The sequence below is a fragment of the Gasterosteus aculeatus genome, chromosome 17, assembly GCF_964276395.1.
Source record: "Gasterosteus aculeatus chromosome 17, fGasAcu3.hap1.1, whole genome shotgun sequence".
Classification (NCBI taxonomy): Eukaryota; Metazoa; Chordata; class Actinopteri; order Perciformes; family Gasterosteidae; genus Gasterosteus; species Gasterosteus aculeatus.
Window position 1 is genome coordinate 5,117,178 of NC_135705.1, and position 21,601 is coordinate 5,138,778.

The following is a 21,601-nucleotide window of genomic DNA, read 5'->3' on the forward strand; positions in this document are numbered from 1 at the left end:
AGGCGCTTGTGCAGTCGCAGATCAAAGCAGTGACAAGTCTGAGACAGAGTGCAGGCGTGACAAACGGGACATGTCTGTGTCTTCCTGCAGCGCTGCACAAAGTCAACCGTGAAAACCTACCGCTATTAGACATGCAAAATAACTAAACACATGTTTACTCTCATAGCCTGCATCAACGCAAAGAGGGGGATTTTTTAAGTGAAAGCAAATGTAATCTACATGAATATCTTCAGTGAATCTGTCAAACAGAGTTAAGAGTTTTTTTGCATTTTTATTTAGTCTGAAAAACACGTGAAGATGAATGAATAAAAAACACTGAATAAAATAAAATAAAAACAAATGCTGAATTTCTGGAGCAAAAATGATTAATTGAATGAATTAGAATTTATTGCAGAGAGATTACGTAAAACATGGTGGTAAGTACTTGCTTGGCATTTGGAGACATTAATGAATTGCACTCAGTGGATGGTGAAAATGTCACTGGCCGTATTAACTCTCAGTCAGTTATTCTTGGAAATTGCGATGAAACACATATTGAAATGTGAAAGGCCACAAAATACTGAGTTCACTTCACTTTACAAGTCATGACAGGCACTACGATATGTATTTGATTATCAAATGAGAAAATTAATTAGTGAAATAATATGTGTGACCTTTTGGATGTGTAACTAAAAATAAGCCTGCAGAAAAAGGCAGAAATAATCTGTCTGAAAACATATTTCAAGTAAAAAAAATGTTGTTTTTAAAATTCAGAAGTTTCATAAAATATTTATCCATCAAAATATAGATAATTTAGGATATCATTCATTTGTTTTCACGTCATCAATTAAATAAACAAATTAATAAGGGTAGGAAAAGTGAATGCAAAGAAAATAATAGAAGAAGATTACATTGATTTCCCTGACCACTCTCTTTCTCTGTTACACACACACACACACACACACACACACACACACACACACACACACACACACACACGCGCGCACAGCACACAGATGTGTTAAATAGCTTTGGTGGCATTTAAAGGTTTTTTTACGAAGCGCCTGAGTGGCAGTGATACCCTGAGAGGCCTTCAGCAGCAGCCCCGGCGCTGCAGCTTCCCTCCTTCATGTCCCGGTGTGCGGTGCCTGGCCTGCGTTTAACAAGTCTCCCCCTTTGCTTTTTAAAGACACGTTTAAACAAACACAGCTCCACTCTACATCCCCCCCCGCCAGCCTCCCTCTGAGCCCGGCACAGTGTGAAAAAGGTGGGACTGGGCTTTGGCTGTTTGTGTGCCTCTGCGGGGCGAGAGCGAGCGGCGGAGGGGCGAGGGAAAGCGAGGGAGGAGTGGCGTGTGTGCACGGGATTTCACAGAAGGACTGGTGGATGAATGAGAGCTTCCCTGCTGGAGAACAGACGTACGGGGCTTGTGCTCATTAGCCGGCTCGATCCAAGGCTGCGGGATAAAAGGAGGCAGGGCAGCCCCTGTTGGACGTACAAAAGAGGGGGTCTTCATGAGTATGTGTATCCCCACTGGGGTCCCAGTGATATGGAAATGCAGGGGATTGTCATGATCTAATGAATGGTCAGCTCCTCCCAGCTCCTGCTGTGACCATGTGATTGGAGGCACAGGGACCCGCGGTCCTTGGGGCAGAAGAAACGCGCAGGTTGGCCCTCAGGACCTTGCATCGAAGCTGAGAAAGTGAAAACCGTGTGCACATTCCCAGCCAGTTGGACAGACGTGTGACAGTTGTTTTTTGAGTCTGGTCAAGCTTCCTCCATCCTACCGTCTTTCATCACATGCTATAGTGTGAAAAACAGCATGAAAGCCCTGTGATCTCACATGACAACAACACAAATGGGTTTAACAATGGATGCCTGATGCTTAAAGGAGTGGCAACAAGTCAATGCTGTTTTCTTTTTTTTTTTTTTTTTTACAATTAATCTGGTTCATGGAGCCAATTGTACGCCTTCCCGAGGAGCTCACACATGGAGCGCTGTACATTTAGGAACACAAACGGCCCTAATCGAAGTTGTTTGGTCGTCGCTTACCATCGGACTGAGACTTTAGGGAGTGTGAACAACCTCTCTGCACCCGGCCGAAGCTTTTCTGTACGTCACGTTAAACAACACGGACGTGTCTGGGAGTTTCTTCTCTCTGCTCCTCCGGCACATCAAATTCATCCACTGCATCGAGGGGGCCACAGGCTTTGTTTGCAGTGTCCCTGCCCTGAGACAGAGCAGCTCTCCTGGACTACACTAAACTGGCTTGGCAGCCGGCGTGTGTGCAGTGCCAGGCTTGAGGGAAAATGTGTGTGTGTGTGTGTGTGTGTGTGGATTCCGACTCACGTACACCCGTATCTAAATCTCCCTGGTGCCGAGATGCAAGGGGTTCAGACGCTTGGCATCATGGGCCTGCATGCGCTCCCATCTGCACGTGCTCGTATGCGCCGCGCGCGCAGACACAGACAGACACCAGCGTAAAGGAAGACAAATCGGGCGAATTAATCCCCCGTACCACCTCTTTTTGGCACTCATCAGTTCGCGACTTGTGAAAAGCGCCAAAGTGAGGATTGTAAGTGAGCAGGACACTCGTCACAGGTCCGCCCATGAGACTCAGTGACACCTGTCATCACAGCTTACTATGAAGACCTGCTACACACCACCTCCAGCCTCGCCTGGCCTCGTCTTCTCCACCGACAAATAAGGGGGGGAGATGGAGAGGAGAGGAGAGGGGCGGAGGGGGTGGATTTATAGATCCTCTCTTTCTCTGTTCTCTGTACTGGTAGCGAGGTTAGAGGGCACAGAGCAGGCGGCGAGCGGGATGGAAAGGAGGGAGAGCGGTGGAGGGCGATGAGGAAAGTCCGCCCGGTTAGCGCTCGTCCTTCAGATGAGCATGCTCGGCCCTGTGGCTATAGCTCGCCTTCCCGCCTGACTACATACTCGTGACAAAGAGGCGGCGTGTGTGTGTGTGTGTAAGCTTGAGAGGATGCTCCAGCTACTTGACGCTTTCACTTTGGTCTATTTCCATGTTTGCGATACGTATTAAGTGTATGTAGGTGCATAGATTTCTCAATGGTAAGTTTCCCCAAATTTGTTATCATTTTAGCGTGGAAATGTTTATTTCCTCTGGCCCTGCTTTACGGCTTGGCAGTTGATTTATGCTGGCTAAACAACGCTGGGGTTCATTGTGGCCCCCATATGAGTTGCCTTACAAAAGGGAGCTGAGAAAGAAAAGAAAAAGAGAGGGAGAGAGAGATAGAGAGAGAAAAAGGCTTGTTTGGTCGAGAAAACATTTAACAACTTCCCCTGGAAATTGAAAGAGGAAATAGTTTTGGGCTGGATTGCAGTGGGGGGAGGGGGGGGGGGGGGTGAAGCCCATATGAGTACCAGATGAAGAGAGCAAACAGCCAAGCAGGACTGACGGTGGGAGAGAGAAAAAGAGAGAAAGAGAAGAGAGGGACACAGTCTTTTGATGTCCTTCATTTACATCTCACAACAAAACGGAGTGAAAACAAACTGAAGTGATTGTACGAACCGTAACACAGGAAAAGAGAGGGAGAGAGAGAGAGAGAGAGGGGGAGAGAGAGAGAGGGGGAGAGAGAGAGGTGGACTGGGTGTTTATGAGGTCATTTACCAAACTTGTGTTCCAACATTTCCTTCCCACTTTAATTTTTCAGCTTTGTTCTACTCTAATTACTTCCATCCACATGGGACAGTGTGTGTGTGTGTGTGTGTGTGTGTGTCTTTGTGAATGTGACTGCAAAGGCTTGGTGTGTGTGTGTGTGTGTGTGCGGGGTTGTGTATCGGTGCTTGCCACTGCAACTGTGTGTATTGCAACAGAGACAAAATGAGCACATGCCTTCCCCTCTTTGTACTTTATCCCTCAACTGTTTCTCTAAGCTCTTACAAATGTCAAACTAAGGAAATAACAGGATTTATTTAGTTAAATCAGAATATTCTGATGATGACATTCATAGAGTGGGTAACGAGATGCTCTGAAGACTCATCTTCTGGTGGGACGTTTGACATTTGAGTCGCACATAACAATTCCTTTAATTACTTGTGCTGTTAATCAAGTGTGAAAAATGTGTAATGGCATGTCTGTTCTCTCCACTCGCAACTTATGACTGCTTTTAATTGTTATTTTTCCGGCAAGGAAGTGGCGTATTCCTCAATGATCATCAATACAACATTTACATTAGCGATGGACTTTGTGCAAAGGGTTTTGGTTTCAATCTTTGTAATTGTCCATATTTACATACATTAATTAGACTTGATACGCATGATAAGTAACTGATACTGTCTCTAAAAGAAACAACTTAGGACCTACAGCGTGTTTACACGCAGTGCCAGTCCAAATTTTGGACACACCTTCTCACTGAATTGAATGGGAGGGTGTGTCCGGACTTTTGATTAGTACCGGCAGAAACTTAAAAGGAATTTTGTCTGTTCTGCTAAAACAGGAAGTAGTTATACCTCTATGCAGCAAAATGGACAGCGTCTGAAATTAATACATGCACGTGCAATGTGCACCTTGCTGTGTAGCATGATTCCCATTGGGGCCACTGGGTCTGATTCCACCTGACATTGCATGAATGCACGTAGGGTTTCAAGCCCAACGCAGACGGACCCAGATGTGGCTTTGCTGCCGCCATTCGACTTCTGGCAGCCGGAAGCTTTTGGCGGAAGAAGGAGCGCTCGGCACCTGGCAGCAGCGCCTCCTTCTCTACCCAGCAGAGCGTTTTCCTTTCCGTCCTGCAGATTCAACCCAGACACCACGCTGCTGGAGGCCGTTCCACGATGCTGGGCCCGCTGGAGGGAAGGGGAGACGCGGGGGGAGAACGGAGAACAGAAGGAGACAAGAACTGGGCAGAATGTCAGACCCTCCTTGAGTAAAATGCTTTTCTAAAGTGATTCTGGGGCTCCGAATACCACTGCTTTTGTCCTCAAGGACACCCAAAGTCAACACTCAATGAAAGGTCTTTGTTGTCATTTTAAGGGTGTGGACGGGTGTGCGTTGCATTGGACTGCGCAGAAGACTCCAGTCCGTGTCCTGTCAAGAGACCTGCGAATTGTGATTTTAAGAAAGTTTACCTTGTTCGCATGTTCCGATCTATTGCTTCTTGGCAGCTGCTCGGAAATGGCAGCGACCCAACGGAAACCTCAGGTGAGTCATTCCAAAATATTTTCCACAGGGTTTTAATTTTCAATATTAAATTGAGGATTCCAAGCAATGCAGCACATTACGTGTTGGCTCTGTTAGTTATTCCGAGCTTCGTTATTTGTCAGGAACCTCAGAAAGTTACCGCAGGTGTGACCCCCCCCCCCCCCCCCCCCCAGAATGCAGTGCTCAGACCTGCCGGTGTTGCACAATCTGCCGCCGTTACGGTTCTCAAATCAATGAAAATGTTGCTGTTTTGCATTTCAAATTAAAAGTGGTTAGCAAGAGGGCATTGGAACAAGAACGCCTATTTTCAGGATGAAGGGAAATGGGACAGAGAGGTCCAGGAGGGACGCACTGATGGTGATGATGATGATGATGAATCTGCTTTGCCTGAGGCTGATGACATGGGTGAAAGTCTTGTTTTCTTTCTGCTAGAGGAGGAGAATATGTAAGACCAGGTTTCTCTCTTTTTCTAAACATCATTTCATACTTTTGCTCTTTGCTAAAAAATGTTGGAACATGAGTATTTAAACCTTCAACGCCTTAGATCTGTTTGTGGTGAAACTGCTGTTCTTCGGGCATTCATGGTGTAGCGATAGCTGCCTGGCGTCCCGGGCCACTCTTGGATCAGAGCATGACTCAGGCACGTGTTATGACATTCTGTGATATTTGCATATTCATTTATGACATTAAGAAATCCTCTCTACGGCCTCAGGTGTTCCGGAACATCCCCGTGGATACACTATGAGTACAGCTCCTCGTGCTCCTGCTAAGTGAACCCGACTCGGCGGCCCGGCTGATAGTAGATCTTAACCCCCTTTTAGATGTTTCTTGAAAGAAAAGAAGAGGAGTGTTCAGGGCAGCGAGGCAGCGTGTAGGCACACAGAGTAAGTCTGGCTCTGACTCACTGTGGCAGCGGCTTTAATGAGAGTGGAAAAGCTGCAGTGTTCTCATGCGATGCGGAGTCAAATACTCGCCCTGAGGTCTGCAGGGGGTCAACCGTGGTGCGTAGACGGAGAGAAAGAGAGGAGGAGGAGGAGGGATAAAAAAAGAAAGAAAATACAAGTATACCGTCTAGAAGACATACATTCCTTCCATCACCAAGCACCGAAATTATATCAGTGAGTTTCTAAAAACCAACAGAGGAATGGAGCTTGACTGACATCACATCTGTTTCTGAACCTGAATATTTTGACCAGAAGCGGAAGCACAGTTCTCAGGTGGACCAAATTAAGCTTGTGGGAACACATAATGAAGAGTCTCGTCAACGGGGTTACGGGAATCTTAATGAGTCACATGATTTTGTGTCGTTGATAAACAAAAGCAGTGGTAAGCTAAATGTGTAACCTGTGCCGATGCCGTGGCAGGGAGCCCGAGGGGGTCACAGAGCTCATGCTGGCTGGCTGCATGCAGCAATCTCTGCTGGGAAACGGCCCGGCCTCCCTTTTCTTCACTACAAACTGTGTGCCGATGAGTTGACTTTTTTGCAGCCTCCCTGTTACGTGGACTTTTAGCTGTTTTTGGTAGGTTAAGGTAGGTATTTACAACTGGTGATAAATGAAGCAGGGCGAACGCTAGATTTCTGTCAGCATAAGCATGGCTCATTTTAAAGAAGTTGTTAAAGTGCAGGCATGAACACGCAAACAGACAATAAAATAAAGCTGTGACAGTTCCAGTTTTACACAAGCTCTTATCTTTTTTTTATTTGCAGCGTAAACCGAAGTATAATTATTAGTAGTCCTTTTTTTCCCACAATTCACATGAGGGTGATGTCAAAAGTCATGTTTCCAGATGCTGCAGATTTGCATGCTTCTGTACATTTGCATGCTCATTGTGATAGCGACATAATGTTCAGTGATTACCTGAAATTCAGACCATGTAAAATAATGTACCCAGTACAAAACGATTATCTGTTTAAAAAGAAAAGCGGTTAAAAGCACCACAAAATGTTTTTTGAAGTCAACGCAACGCATTTCACTCCAGTGAAAACACATGTGACGAGGAGAACTCTGCTGCAACGCGTGCCTTACATCATGTGAAAACGAAGACACGGCATTCATCAAAGATGGCTGGGTTTGCATGTCACTGGCATCAAACGGCTTGTTTTTTTATATCCAGCTTCAGTAATGTAAGTATTGGGTTTGCCCAGGGCAAAGATCTGCCCCATTCATTAGAGAGTTTCATCAATTAACACCACCCACAGGGTTTTGGGAAAAAAGCTCTGAGCGACCGCAAAGGCCACAGTCAGTGTCCCCTCCTTCCTGACGATTAGTTCTCTGCTCCGGTTTCTTCAAGGACAACATATGATAGGCTGCTTATCTTTGTGGGAAATACACCCTCCTTTCACTCAGCATTGACTAAAAGATATTAAAGGGGAAAAGGCCGCTTCACACACACACACACACACACACACACACACACACACACACACACACACACACACACACACATTTGCACAGTGTGCACAGCGCCGCTAATGTAAACATTTGTGTGTTTTGGAAATGATAGACATGTTCAAGGACATAATCCTAGAAGAGCTGCCAATCAAATCACTCACCGTTTAAAAGTGAGAATTTCAAAATTGATAAAGTAAAATAATGCTGAATAAAAATTTGGAACAAGGTCAGTTTCAATTTGTAATATGAATTTAATCTAAATCATTGACTATTTAAATCTGTTTAGTGGTGCCCTTAAGACATGAAATTGAGTGAAAGAGAGCCCTCTGGTGTTGGTGACAGCAACAAATCATTCCCCTGAGCACTGCTGACAACCAAACCAAGCATTGCCATTATTTATCTCTCACCCACAAACCAGAAAGTGTCTGTCAACAAACATCAAGCATAATGTATGAAATGTGTAATGTAGTGTAAAAATGAGATGAACTCAGTTCCGGTAATACATTTATTGTGACCCTTCAAAAGGATTTAACGAATAAACAGATGAGGATAACAGCTTAGTCTCCGTCTCAATATTTACTGTTATTAATCGTAGGCACTTAACAAGAATGAAATAAAAACCTGAGAAAAAAATGAGAGAAATGACTTCTCTCTCTTTCACAACACACACACACACACACACACACACACACACACACACACACACACACACACGCGCGCTGACCCTCTCTGCTGGCTTTGTGACCCTCTCTATTGTCATGTATACATGTTGGGCAGGGCTGCTATACGCAGACAACATGCCATGCTAAGTGTCGGGTGTGGTGAGGTCACAAAGATCACCATCTCCTATAATTACGGAGGCATTCGACTGATATTTTGACTTACCTGTGTGTGTGTGTGTGTGTGTGTGTGTGTGTGTGTGTGTGTGTGTGTGTGATGGGAGGGTTGGGATGGAAGTCTCTCTAATACAAAAGGCAATGTGGAGACCACATTCATTCTTGTATCCCTATAACAACCTGCCAAAGGTACATTTACTCTCACAAACAAGAAGAAGTGTTTTCCACAGTCCGGGAAAAGAGAATAAATCAAAATGTCCGAGGCCGACGCCCAAGCGACCTGCTTTCACTCCGCCTGATAGCGCCACAAGCTGCAGCTTATTAGCTCTTCTTCCACATTACTTTCTCTCAGCGCTCAGAGGCAAAAACACGGAACTCGAAGGTGCCCCGAAGCTGCGTGCTAATGATTATTCATCTTCTTCTTCGGTTTGAATTAGAAAAACACACGACGCGATTTCATAACTACGGTCATGTGTTGCTAATTTGAACTGCAGCGTAAATAGTTGACGCTGTGAACTGAACGTTCACTTTGTTTTCATGACTTTAAATTCCATGCAGCTGATTTAAAAGGAAGAGCAATGATGTTGATACTTTGCTTGATTTTAACATCAATTATTGCATCTTTGAATAAATTCCTTTCATGGCACCCTATTGCTATATTTAGCTCTTAATCATCTTTCCATTCCCCTGTGACCTGCTAAATGATTTGGCCAAAGGAAGGAGATTTATTTGAAGCAGATACAAAACTTTCGAGTCACGTCCCATTATCTGCACGGTCAGCAGCTACGATTTAGTATGTGTGTGTTTAAGACTGATTTTGCTGAGAACGTGTGCGTCTCTCTGTGTTTGTAACACTCTTCTGGACTTCTGGTGGTGACGTAACGGCTGGAAAGAAAAAAAGTCTGTCTTTTGTGTGTTACGCTACCTTTGTGCATAATTCATTCCAAAACAAAACAAGAAATCAGTCACTTTCTTTGTTTCCACGCGTGGCCTCTCATGAGTGAATGCTCATCTGTTAAGGATTGCGTCAAAATTTTAATACGTTATTTGAAAATCAAAGAAGATGAAACCACAAGAAAGACTACAGCAGTCAAGAAAACAATTGTCTCTTTTACACAGTTTGGATTGTCACTGTTTTAGGTTTGCATTTGCAAAAGTTCCGTCTGTCCAAAACTCAAAGTGAAGTGAGTTTAAAGAAAGAGTGTTCGCCCATTTTGTTTTAATCAGAGAATCAAATAAAGACTATAAGTGAGAACCTGACACATTTATTCTTCTCAGGAGATGATCTGAACTCTTTTCTCTTCTTCTTTAATGTCACATCCAATCAGCGGTTCCAAACAAATGCACCGCGGCTTGATAGAATCCCTTTAAGCTTTTGTTTACAACAAACAACATAATAGGCATCACAAAAGAAACAGCCCCGAAGCAGGAGAGTGTAGGGTTAACAAAGACCAAGGCACTCCAAACGTTGCTTAAGTTACAGCTAAATGGCCTGTTGAATACCTATTTCACTAACACGTGGATGTCGGGCTCATTCTCTGAAGGTGTACACGACATGTGCTGTGAGAAATAAAGCGCACAAGAGTCCGATTTCAAGCATTATTTCTCATGTCGCTTTTGCAGAAGTGAACACGTTCTGTGAAGGAATAAATGAATGTACTCGGGCCACTGTCGTGAGTTCAGTTGGGCTTTCAAGCCGCCGCGTGACCCGGGTGCTGCAGAGGAGCACAGACTGACATGCCGTGTGTAGTCGGGAGATATTTACCATAAGTTGGATCTCTGCGATAATCCCATCGGCCTGAGCCTCCTTATCTATCTGAGTGATTGGCAGACCGGCCCCTGAGGGGAAACAGGAGGAGCGCTGCCGGCCTGCATGACTCACTGAACAGAGAGCGCCGATTGACTGGGAAGGGTTGCCAGTGACGAGTTGAATTTGTGAAGATGTTAACGATGTATGTTGTATGTAAACACACAGTTGTATGTAAAAAGGCTTCGGGTAGGTCAGGTGCAGGGAGGCTCAAAAGAGATGGTTGTTGTAAGAATTAAAGAGGAAATAGAAAACTAAAAAATCTCATTTTAACCCTGTTTCGATATATTAAAAAAATATCTCCCACAAATATTTTGTATCTGGATTATCACAATTTTTTCACTTTTTTTTTTTACAATTTTATTGGAGTATTGCTAGTTATTAATAATAATGATGTGACTGTGAGCCACTTGGGACATTTGACATTCATACCAATAGACGTTGTTACACCGGGATGAGACCATTACCTGATATGTTGGAAAAAAAACAACAGTTCAAGACCTGAAGAAATTCTTCTGTTGCCATGAAAACTTTTCCATTGTTTTCATTCACTCATTTGAAATTGAACTAATGCAGGTTATTAATTCATTTTTATGAACGTCAAACCCTGGGGAGTGTTTTTGCAAACGTTTAATCAAAAGTATGTCCGCTCGTGACTGAATCTGTTCATGCGTGCCGTTTTTTACACCGCTGTGATTTGAGTTTATCTGTTTCATTAGCAGAGATGACAAGTTAGTGTCACAGCTACGCCAGACGAATCCCAAAAACGAGCCGCGCCGGCGAACGTTGAAAACCTGAGGAGGGCGGAGAGGCCGAGGGAGGGTGAAAACGAGTTACACCCCAAGGGCCTGCTGCTGCCATCTATGACTTATTCACTCCCAGCAATTAACCAGCCCTGGACTCAGCAATGGGAGTCACATTCTTTGAGAGAGGGAGAGAGAGAGGGAGGGAGGGAGGGAGAGAGAAGGAGGGAGGGACATTGCAACATGTCAAAACTAGATCAGTCAAACGGAGGAAGAGCAGTTAAAAGGGACAGTCAGAACCCTTCATACATGACTTCTCTTTTATCAGACAATTTATCACCCAAGTATAAATACCGCACCTCTGCCGTGCACTTTACATAAAACATCAAAGCATTTTTAACCGCTGCTGTTTTAGTCAATCCCCCATCATCATTGTCAGAATATGTTTTATTTTATTCCTATTCATTTGAGCCAAAGATTTTATTGTTTTAATAAGGCATTTATTTTCTTTTGTTCCCATTCCTGCCATGTATTCACACTCTTTCGTGATAAGAGTGTGTACAACAAAGACAAGGGTATGTTGTCCACCATCACCACTTTTAGGGGTGCAACTGGGTTTGTGTGTGAAATGTATTTTATTTTTGCCATTCGTGTCTTGTTGGTTGCAAATTAATCTGCATGTTGTTTTTTGCTCAGTTGGTGTGATCAAACAAACCCAAATCAGATCCATCAATGAAACATTGAACCCTCCTTTTTGGAGGTTTGTGCCTCCAAAATTTGTATATTCAGCCTCAGAACCGAGCACAAATCATTTGTTTTGCAAATTCCATTTTTTTCTTTGACAGGGTCAACACTCAGCCCTGCAGCGAGGACTAACAGCACAAATGAGAATGTGATAATTGGTTAATTTTATTATAGCTTTTTAACAGTAAATCACATAAAGTCTGACAAAAAAGAGTGTGAATCAATGTCCAAGCTGCTGTTATAGACAACACGTGAAGTCAAAACACATGCACCAGAGAGCTGCCACTTATTGCCAGTTATTACTTATTTATAGTTCTACAATAGCAAGTTGTTTACAAAAAGATGATCGCGGTTTTTCTGCACTTGTGGCTACGTGTTTCAATTAATACAACCTGTGAAATCAAATTAAGAGCTAAACACATTTTACTATAAGTTACAGCTTGGCAACTATTTACAACCCTGAATCATGAAAACCATCGCGATAAAAACACATCAATATTAAAAATAGATATTGCAAACACTAAACATAAGGTCACACAGATGAGGAATAATTACAAGAGGGTGATGTTTTAAACTAGAAATGTGATTTTTAAATGGATGACATATCAGTGTGTTGACATGATTAGCGAGCATCGTTTTTCTTCAGATGCTTTGATGAGAGCTTCATGGTGTTGACAGTGATGAATCTACCACCAGACCACTTCAGGCCAGCTTTGAAATGTCACTCTGTTTCTGGCATGCCTAATCCCTCCTTTTTTGATGTCTGACATGGAATATGTGGAAATGTCAAAAAGGGAGTATCTTACGATGACAAAGTCATGCCATTTTGAAATATTCACGCTTGGTTTTAGTCATTAGTTTTGGAAAAAATATTCATCCTGACATGTTTTGAATGACAAATGAGTAAGTGTTAAATTTGTGGTGACTCGCATGGATATTTCACATAACACCTAACTAAGACTGAATAGGATTTTTGTCATAGTACATCCTCACAAGCTTTTCATAAAGTTTCAAAAAGATGGGGACCAAGTGTTGAACCTAGAGGGACACCACAGGAAATAGGGGCTAAAGACAACGTGAAGTAAGAGGGCCTCATCCCTCCCTAATGCTGTTAAGCTTCTATTTTTCCGAAATATACGTGCAGGTATTTAGGCTACGAAAAAGGCATGGTCATGTTGAAGAAACAAAGTGTCAAGGAGCAGCCTTTGCGTCCCGCAGAGAACATGAAGCCGTTGGCTAATAATAAGTACAATGGAGGACTTGCTGCTTTCGTCAGGTCGGTGAGCTCCACACTAACCGACAGAGTAACGGCCTGAGGTGAGGATGCCAGAGGTCTGCCATGACACCCTCACCGGTGCCTCAGTGAACCAGGGCCACCAGATGTTTTCCTGTTACACCATTTACACTTTTTTATTGTATAATTGATATGTTTTTTTTATGTTGATCCTCAATGTTTTATTTTCTTTTAATGCATGCCGTGCAGCAGCATCTCTTTCTGTAAAGTCCCAGTGTTACCAGGGTCATGAAGCAAATCTTCCTCTTGGGGGTCTCTGGTCTTTGGGGGCCAACAATTGTCTAATTCAATTTGAAAAAGCCACAGGGGTCAGACCCCACAGCCTCCTCATGAATAATGAAGGACCAATGTTGCCAGACAGAGAGACTAGACAGGCCTGTCTCTCTCTATCTTTATTAACTGTCATACTGTTAAGTACATTCACCAAAGGCTGTTGTGCACACTCTGTGAATGCGGTTTGCGTGCTACTGGTTTCACTGGCTGGTTTATTACTTGCTTTTTACAGAGATTTATGTTTTCAATTTAAGTTTAATAAGTTTTGTGTGATTTCTTCTCAATGCTTCTTTTCAAAGCTCATCGGCGTCTTGTGGCATTAAATATGTGCGTGATGACGCAAACATATTTCACAATGTTATTCGTGTTGATAATGCTAGTAGAAAATCAATGCTAGGGTTCAGAATTGCTTTCTGCTCTAAATCTATGACGTAAACCTGCAGGAAGATTTATGCATCTTTTGTTAAGAGCTCAATCTTTGCAGTCAAAGCATGCATCCCTGTCACGGTTTTGCCTAAACATGACAATCACGAACACACAAAGTTGTTCTTAGACCTTCAAAGTAGAGTCTGCAAATCCAAGATTGATCCAAGATTGTTTTACTACATTGAACGAATCTGGAGTTATTTCACAGGGAGTGATTGTTGTTGTGATTGCTAGTGTGGTCAAAAAAGAGCTTAACTGGTTACAGTGAAGTGAGTTAATTAAATGTGTGGGATGGAGACAAAACGTCAAAAATCGTGGGGTCAAACGCTTGACAGGTAATTACAATATGATATGTTATGCGTTTGGCACTTGAGAATTAAATGCAACTCATTAACGTTCCACTTGAATAAGGATTCCTATGGTAATGATCCGGAGATGTTCAGACAAGTTCTGAGTTAGTGAGGTTGTCACTCTTATACTGTATCTGTGGAGGAGGTGTACATTCACATGTTGGGATCCTGTGTAAGAAATTATAGCTTACGGTATTTTTTTGATCACTTTTCCTTTTATTTGGAAATACATCCATTTTTTTGTGCAGCACATTTTAAAATTAAAAGAGCGGGCATCATTTTTTTTTTTTAGACTTGCCCTGCAGCTTATAACAAAGAAACCATCCAGCACCACCGCAGATGTAGCCTGAAGGTTATAGAAGTAAGACTACAATCAAGCTACTATCAAAAGTGCTAGCTTCAATTCCTTGACTGGTTGGGAAAATATGGAGAGAGAATGAGATAAGAAGTAACAAAACAGCCTTTTCCGTAGTGTTTTTAAGCTAAGCTCCTAACCACTAGTTGCTAACTACAAAATGTTGTATTTTTATTCACATGTTTATTGAAATAAATGAGGAATTACTCTTATTACACTAGCATTACTTTATAGTGTTAATATGCACATGCAATAACGTGCAATAATTGATTGATAACAGTGGAAAAAACAGAAATGATTTTGCACACCTACTTATGTGCAGCAGTGCTAATAGATTATTACACAGTTCACAGAAAGGCCAATGGTATAATATCATAATCCATTTTCCAAATTTTGTTTGAGCAGTTATTTTTGGGGATTATTTTGCAATTACCTCCCCTTAGCCATGGGACAAGTGTCTATTCAATCAAGATAAGCTTAACACCTGCACCACCACAACACCATCAAGGGCTTCAACCAGCTCTGTAGCTGTGTACTCTTCAACACCCCACGTTCTAACCCAATTCCTCTCCCCACAAATTCTCCACCCACAGCCTTAACCCCTCAAGGGCTCTTCCGCTTGCTGCTTTAGTGTGAAAACTTGGCCCATGTGTTTTCCAATAAATCTTCTGGAGTAATAATGCCTTAACCGGGTGATTCACGAGCATGCTGACAGCTCAAATTGCCGGTGTGAATCTCTGGCATTGCATGAGTCGGCCCTGAGCTGCCCTCTCTGCCCCCAGGCATGCAGGCTGGGGAGGTGAGGGGAGGAGCCCGGGACAGGCGCTGCAGGATTAACCCCTGTCACCTGCAGTCAGATGTCTCACCTGCTGCCCTGCAACGGAGACGCATGCAAATCAGGTAGTTGTGTACATACTGTATGTGTGAGCACCCCATTGAGAAAGAACAAAAGGTGTGTAATAACTGCATGCACACCCAATATTTGCATGTTATTTTACTTGCTTGTGTTCATCATTTAAGCCCATTGTTTGGTTTCCATGACCCATCATTTTTTGGGGTTATTTCTCATATAATATATACCAATGGTGGGCCATCTGGGCCAGATAAGCCTTTCCTGCTGGCCTAAACAGAATCACAGAATTAAAGTTATAGCTATTCTTTTGTTCGCAGTACTGCTCGTTTTTTTAAAGAGCTTTTATCCAATCAGATTCAATGTTGTTTGTCATAGTCTTCAACCAATGAGATCTTTAGTTTGACATGTTGTGCATATTCTTTGATGAGCCGGTAGTTCCGAGGAATCCTCACAAGCACGTCTGCAGTAACGTACAGCGCAGCATTAACATGCGCCGTGATTGGTCTGTGGGCCACCGTGACTTTAATGTGAAACTGAAAGCCAGCCAGCAGATGTACTGTGTGTGTCTTTGTGTGAGTGTCTTTGTGTAGTTTTTGGTGTGTAAATTATTCTATATCCTTTGATCAAATATCCCAAAAGTTTTGTACTCTTGTGTCCAGCCTTTATTAAAAAAGCGAATAAAGATTTCACTCTTTTTAATATTAGAATTCAAATTACATTTTACAATTTTCTGATTGTTTTAGGGATTTTATGCCGTTTGATGTGCAGCAGCATCCTTGTTTGTGGCATTTGGCTGATGCTGATATGCTTCTCGCTGCTTGTAGAGCACAAGATGGTCAAAAACGGAGACATCACACTTATAGATCCCATTGCATTGGTAAGCACACACATTCGATGTACGACCGTCCTCTCAGTTATTCATTTTTTGTCCTGTAGCGAGATCTGTTGAGCTGACCACTGTCTCACATCTGCCTTCTGCTTTTTCCCTTACTGATGAAGCAACGCTCCAAAATAACATGGAGTTTTACACTCTGCCAGCCTCGGCCTTTGTTTATATTTAATACATTTATGCGGAAATCCCATTCAGATGAGCCGCGGCCATGTGAAAGCCATTAGGGCAAACACTAGGAATGAGGTGGCTTTACAACCTCATAATAGTCTCTTTAGGTGCACATTTAATGACCCGTCCGGTGTAAATCAGTCTGACGGTAGTTAGAGAAAGGTTTATGCAGGATAAGTGGCAGGGCCGGAAGAATTCAAATTATGAGAAGCCTAGCAGGAATATGGTCAAAATGGTTGGCGTTTAAAAGATGCATGAGCTGGACTGAAGCTATTTCTGTAGCTTTAGTAAGAATAATCCAGTGTATTAAAGAAAACAAAAGGAGATTTCATGACGTGTTAGATTAGCACACATTAACCAGCACTTTTGGCACTTAAGTCATCTCGGCATTAGAAAATGGGTTTAAATGTATGTTTTCAAATGATTAACTCAACCTTAAGACCAAAATGCTGCAACTGTTGTATTTTGAATTATTATTAAAGGAAACGCAAGCCGAATATGCTGATAAAAGAGACATTAAGTAGAAGAACAACACCAATTTCAGCTACTTCATTTAGAAATGTTTATAGTGTTTAAGTAAAATGACTGAAAAAGCATGTATAAGTTCTTCATACTAACTTCTTAACAAATTCCGATAAACATCACCAAAAGCCAGCTAGCCCTGACCAAAACTAGTATGAAGTACTTAAAACAGAAGCGCTGTAAATGTTGTTTTTTGCATTTCTCCCTCAAAAGAAGGCAAACGTGGGCAGGACCAGGAATTGAAGGAGCTGCATTTGTGACAGAAGAACAAAAAGGCTCTTACTCTTAAAACCACCCCCCTCATGTTTTTCCAATTACTTTGTTGAGAAGGATTTCTGGCTCATACTAAAACATGTTTCCACTAAAATGCTTCTTTGGCCTCCCCTTTGTCAACCCCCCCACACGCCCGTTTTCTCAATTTTTTCTGTTTCCGTCTGTGCCCCTAAACCTGTCTTTCTCTTGTTCTCTTTGACCACCAACTACCTAAAATGTACTCACAACAGCGTTACGGACTTCAATCCCCTCAGGGGTTCTTGTGGTCTACGTTCCCAGAGAGTACAAGAGACTCAACGGGGGACATGCTGGAACAAATAACGGAGACAGACTGCAGGCGAGCCATCAGATACGCAGATGGGCACAGATCAAGGAATCAAGAAAATTATGGAGATCGAGTACCATCAAAGTGGTTCAACGGTGGCTTTGAATGTCGTGCCACCATGACTGCTGTCGCCTGCAAAACGTATAGATTGTTGTTTGCTGGCGAGGTTGTTTACATAAGTCATGTCACGAGGGACACGGACGGCTCGGGTGCACATGGCTTTGCTGAGACAGATTTTAGGATCTCAGACTGCTGTCTGAAACGTTAGGCAACCGATGTCTTTTATTGTGAAAATCAAAAACCTTGTTTTCGGTTTTCTTTCACAATAATGCTGATGTTAAAACGAAATCATGAGTAACTTCACGTGAGTGAGGAACCATACAAATGACTCAGTCTGTTGACTTCTGATTCTTTTCACATTTCACTCTGCCAATTATTGTTGAGCATGCACATGAACAAACTCAGGACTTTTATAAAGAATTTTTACTGTCATTGAAACTGACTTATTCACCCTCCACCAGGCAAAATCGCATCTGCCCCCCCATGACAGTGAATATAGATGACATTTAACTGTTGCCAAAATTTTCAGTCATTTGCCATCACGCCTTGTACTCTGTCATTCATTCTGACTGCACGATGGCATTAGGAAACGTACAGAAATAGCCCCAAAGGAGAAAAGGAAACCACTAAAATGCATACACACTTAGCACGGCGTGTGTTCGTCTCGCTCTTAATCCTTTAATCTGCCGGAACTTTAGAGACAAAGACGAGAAAGAGAAAGACAAACCAGAACCAACACAGAACTGTCAAAATAGCGGGACTCCCGTCCAACGTTTGATACATCAGAGCTCTGGAGACTAAATAAGGTGACGGTGGAGGGGAAGCTGGGGTGGTGACCCGTGAGTCTTCTTCTTTCGTTTCTGCCTCCCGTGAGGTAAGCAAACACACTGCACATTGGAGGAGGCTTTTTTTCTGCTGCTTTTTCTTGTTTGTTCGTGGAGAGTGAGACTCAACAGAAGAGAGAGAGTCCGATTGGCAAGAGCTCGGAGAACAAGTTATATTATTCTTCATGCAGGCAAAGGATCTTATTAAATCTTAATAACAGCATATAAGAGCTTGGTTTGGTTGTTACTGGATGGTTTCAAGAAAGACAATTTCCACAAGTAATATATTTTTTTAAATAACATATATACAAATAATATAATTGTGGTGGAGGGGCGTGGTTAGCTCAGCTGCAGGGGGGAGAGCGGGGGAGTGGTTTAGGGGACGGTGCTGGTAGGTGAGGAGTAACCAGGTGTAAATGATCTGCACTGATTGTCTTCTACATAAGCAGTGAGCAGGATCCAGGTCGGGAGATCGTGAGCAGAGCAGAGCGGAGCACGAGAGCTGAGCTGAGCTGAGCGGAGCCGGACAAAACGAAACCGACCATGCCCATAGAGCGACCTCATTCCTGCTCACTGCCTTCCCCGTTTGGACAATAAAGACTGGTTACCCTCATCCTGTGTCCGTGCGTCTGTACAGAACCCGTCGGTGGTAGCGCTAGCACGGCTACAATAATATATCCCCCCCAGCCCTGCCGCCCACTCACTCTTTTCACCATCTATTTCCTTTCCTGGCGGTTTGCAGGGAAAGTCCATGTTGGAACTGACTCTGGGGTCAGACGCCGCCCCTCCCCTGCCTCAGGACAACCGCATGACCTGTGACACCAGAGCTCCTCTTCTGGGTAAAGCTCATTGTCGTGTTAGCTAATTAGATATCACATGCCTGGCCACCAAACACAGTTAAATCTCCTTAGTGATACCACAGGGTCAATTATAAAATGACCTATAGTCAGAAGGAGAGACTGGTACTCTTTGAGTGCTAGAAAGATGTCGCAGATGTACTTATCACATAGTCCATTATATGGCATATAGTTTGCAACATGAGAATCCTGTTCCCTAGAATAATGTTAGTATTGCACAATTGCCTCATTGAAAGTTGTGAATATGATTCGTCAGGATATTCAAATACAACAACACGCCTTATTATTACAGGAAAATTAAGTTATGATCTAAGCACTATGCTTTGTTAGTGTTGTTATGCATAAATAGGGGTAGGGTTAACTGTCAATACTTTGTGTCCGTATACGGATGGACAGGCAATATTGAGTTGACTTTAATAAATATATACAGATGTTCACATGTTAAAACATGCCGATAAAAACAACAACACAAGAGCAGTCTAGATATGCATATTTCCGCGCATGCATGCATGCACAAACAAACACGCAAAGGAACCACACAAACGCAAACATATGCATACCTACAGCATATGAATACACAAAAAAGATGCAGGGAAAAAGAGAGCGAAGCCGCACACTGGCACGTCCCCCCAGAACCTCACTTTTCGTGCCAATGTTTGACAAATAGTTCCACCTACTAAACACATCTCTCAGCAGTTAGACTCTCACACACCATACAAGATGTAAACCGCCATGTCTGTATATAAGATGGCTGTTTTTATTGTATTTATCCCTCTCACTCCCTAGCATGCAATTCTGTGTTTTTTTTCTCCCAGAATACAGATAATTGCAGTACCATGACAATAAGCTGTATGTCCACTCCCAAAGAAACCATCTGTGAATCTCTGATGAGCGTCTCCTGTGAGGCAATGTAAAGCATTCAGAACCTTCGAGTGACATCATGATCTGCATTGGAAAAATTGTAAAGACGAGTGATAAAATACAACATCAGAGAACTATTCCCGACAATCACCATCTTACTTATTATTTTGCATACAAACGGTCAGAATAATTTATTAGGCCAACAGTTCATTCGTTCAGAACATGTGACTGGAAAAATTGGAATATGTATGAGACTGGAATTAATATACTGTCAATGGCAGCATCATCAGCAAGGTGAAGTGACAGCTATAAATAAATTAATAAAGTAAAAAAAAACTTAACCGAAAGAAAGATGCACACATCATTTTTGTCCTGTGTTTTTGAATTTGACTTTGATAGATTGGAGCGCTTTATTATGATAGGATGCAGCATGTATGTTACACAAGTACACCCTCCAGGTGAGGGCCAGATGGATCTTCCCTCTCTCTCTCTCTCGCTCCGTCTCTGTCTCTCTACCTCTCTGGCTCCAGGCTTGATTACACTCACCACATAGTGGCCCGGTTGGAGACAAAACAAAGCAAGTGGAAGTACTGAGGGCCTTAGATGGAACTATTTAATACAGTTTTTCCCTTGTGTGTGTGTGTGTGTTCCACACACAGCTCAGCCCCAACAAACACATGCAAGATGTTAGCTGTGCTGGAATAGACTGCAAACATCTTAGACTCATACACTTAATGGCCATCAGTGGCATTTTCCACAAGGCAACTGTATCTTTTTGCAATTATCATTTTTTTAAACCAATTCTTTGCTGCTGCATTTCCTCCATGTTCTCTAAATTATTAATTTCAATAATATTATTGCACAAAATGTTACAGTCTGCCAATGAGAAGATGCAGCACCTCAAAGCATCTTATAAAGCAAGGACAATGAGCTTACCCTACTGTAAAATAAGTACGTCACCAATATGGATAAATCAATTTGTAATGTTGCCAAAAAAGTGCATGTTGAAAACAATTTCACCAGCCAACCAATGTTTATCATCAAGTGTAATGATTTGTATGTAGAAATGGATAATGATGAAAATGGAAAAATCAATGACATTCATTTCGATTTAAAAATAAAAAATGTACATGAGACTGTCTCCTGTAATTGTCTCTGTTTACTGCATCTGAGCGTCCCTGCAAAATGCAGGCGGTTGAGACAGCGGTAAGCAGCGACATCCAGTGGCCGGACAGACTTGTTGTCAGAGCCGATGATTCACGCCTACTCGTCAAATGCTCCGATTATTCCCTTTTTTCCTGCTCCACCAGATTCACATTTGGAACTGTAATGCAAATAAAAAAGATTCTCCCACCGGGCACACACGTCCCTCTCACCCAGTTTGGATGAGCACGTTACGGCAGACGTACAGTGGGATTCATTTATCAGCTGGTTCAATCGATTAAAAAAGGAGGGGGGCCTAATGTTGGCCTTCATGTTCTGATGATGAGGATGAGCATAGTGATGATGATGACCAAAACGTCAAGACCAGGACACATGTGATAATGATGGTTGACCACTTGAGGGCAGCATGGTAACGTTGTTTACCGTCAAAAG

The 21,601-nt window shown here is 42.7% G+C and overlaps 1 long non-coding RNA gene across 1 annotated transcript; it reads left to right on the plus strand.

The window, feature by feature from the left end:
• The first annotated feature begins 4,686 nt into the window (after positions 1-4,686).
• Positions 4,687-21,138, plus strand: LOC144389000 (uncharacterized). Its single transcript, XR_013453317.1, has 3 exons — positions 4,687-5,149; positions 15,153-19,126; positions 19,960-21,138. It is a non-coding gene; the product is annotated as an uncharacterized LOC144389000 (long non-coding RNA).
• The last annotated feature ends 463 nt before the right edge of the window (positions 21,139-21,601 follow it).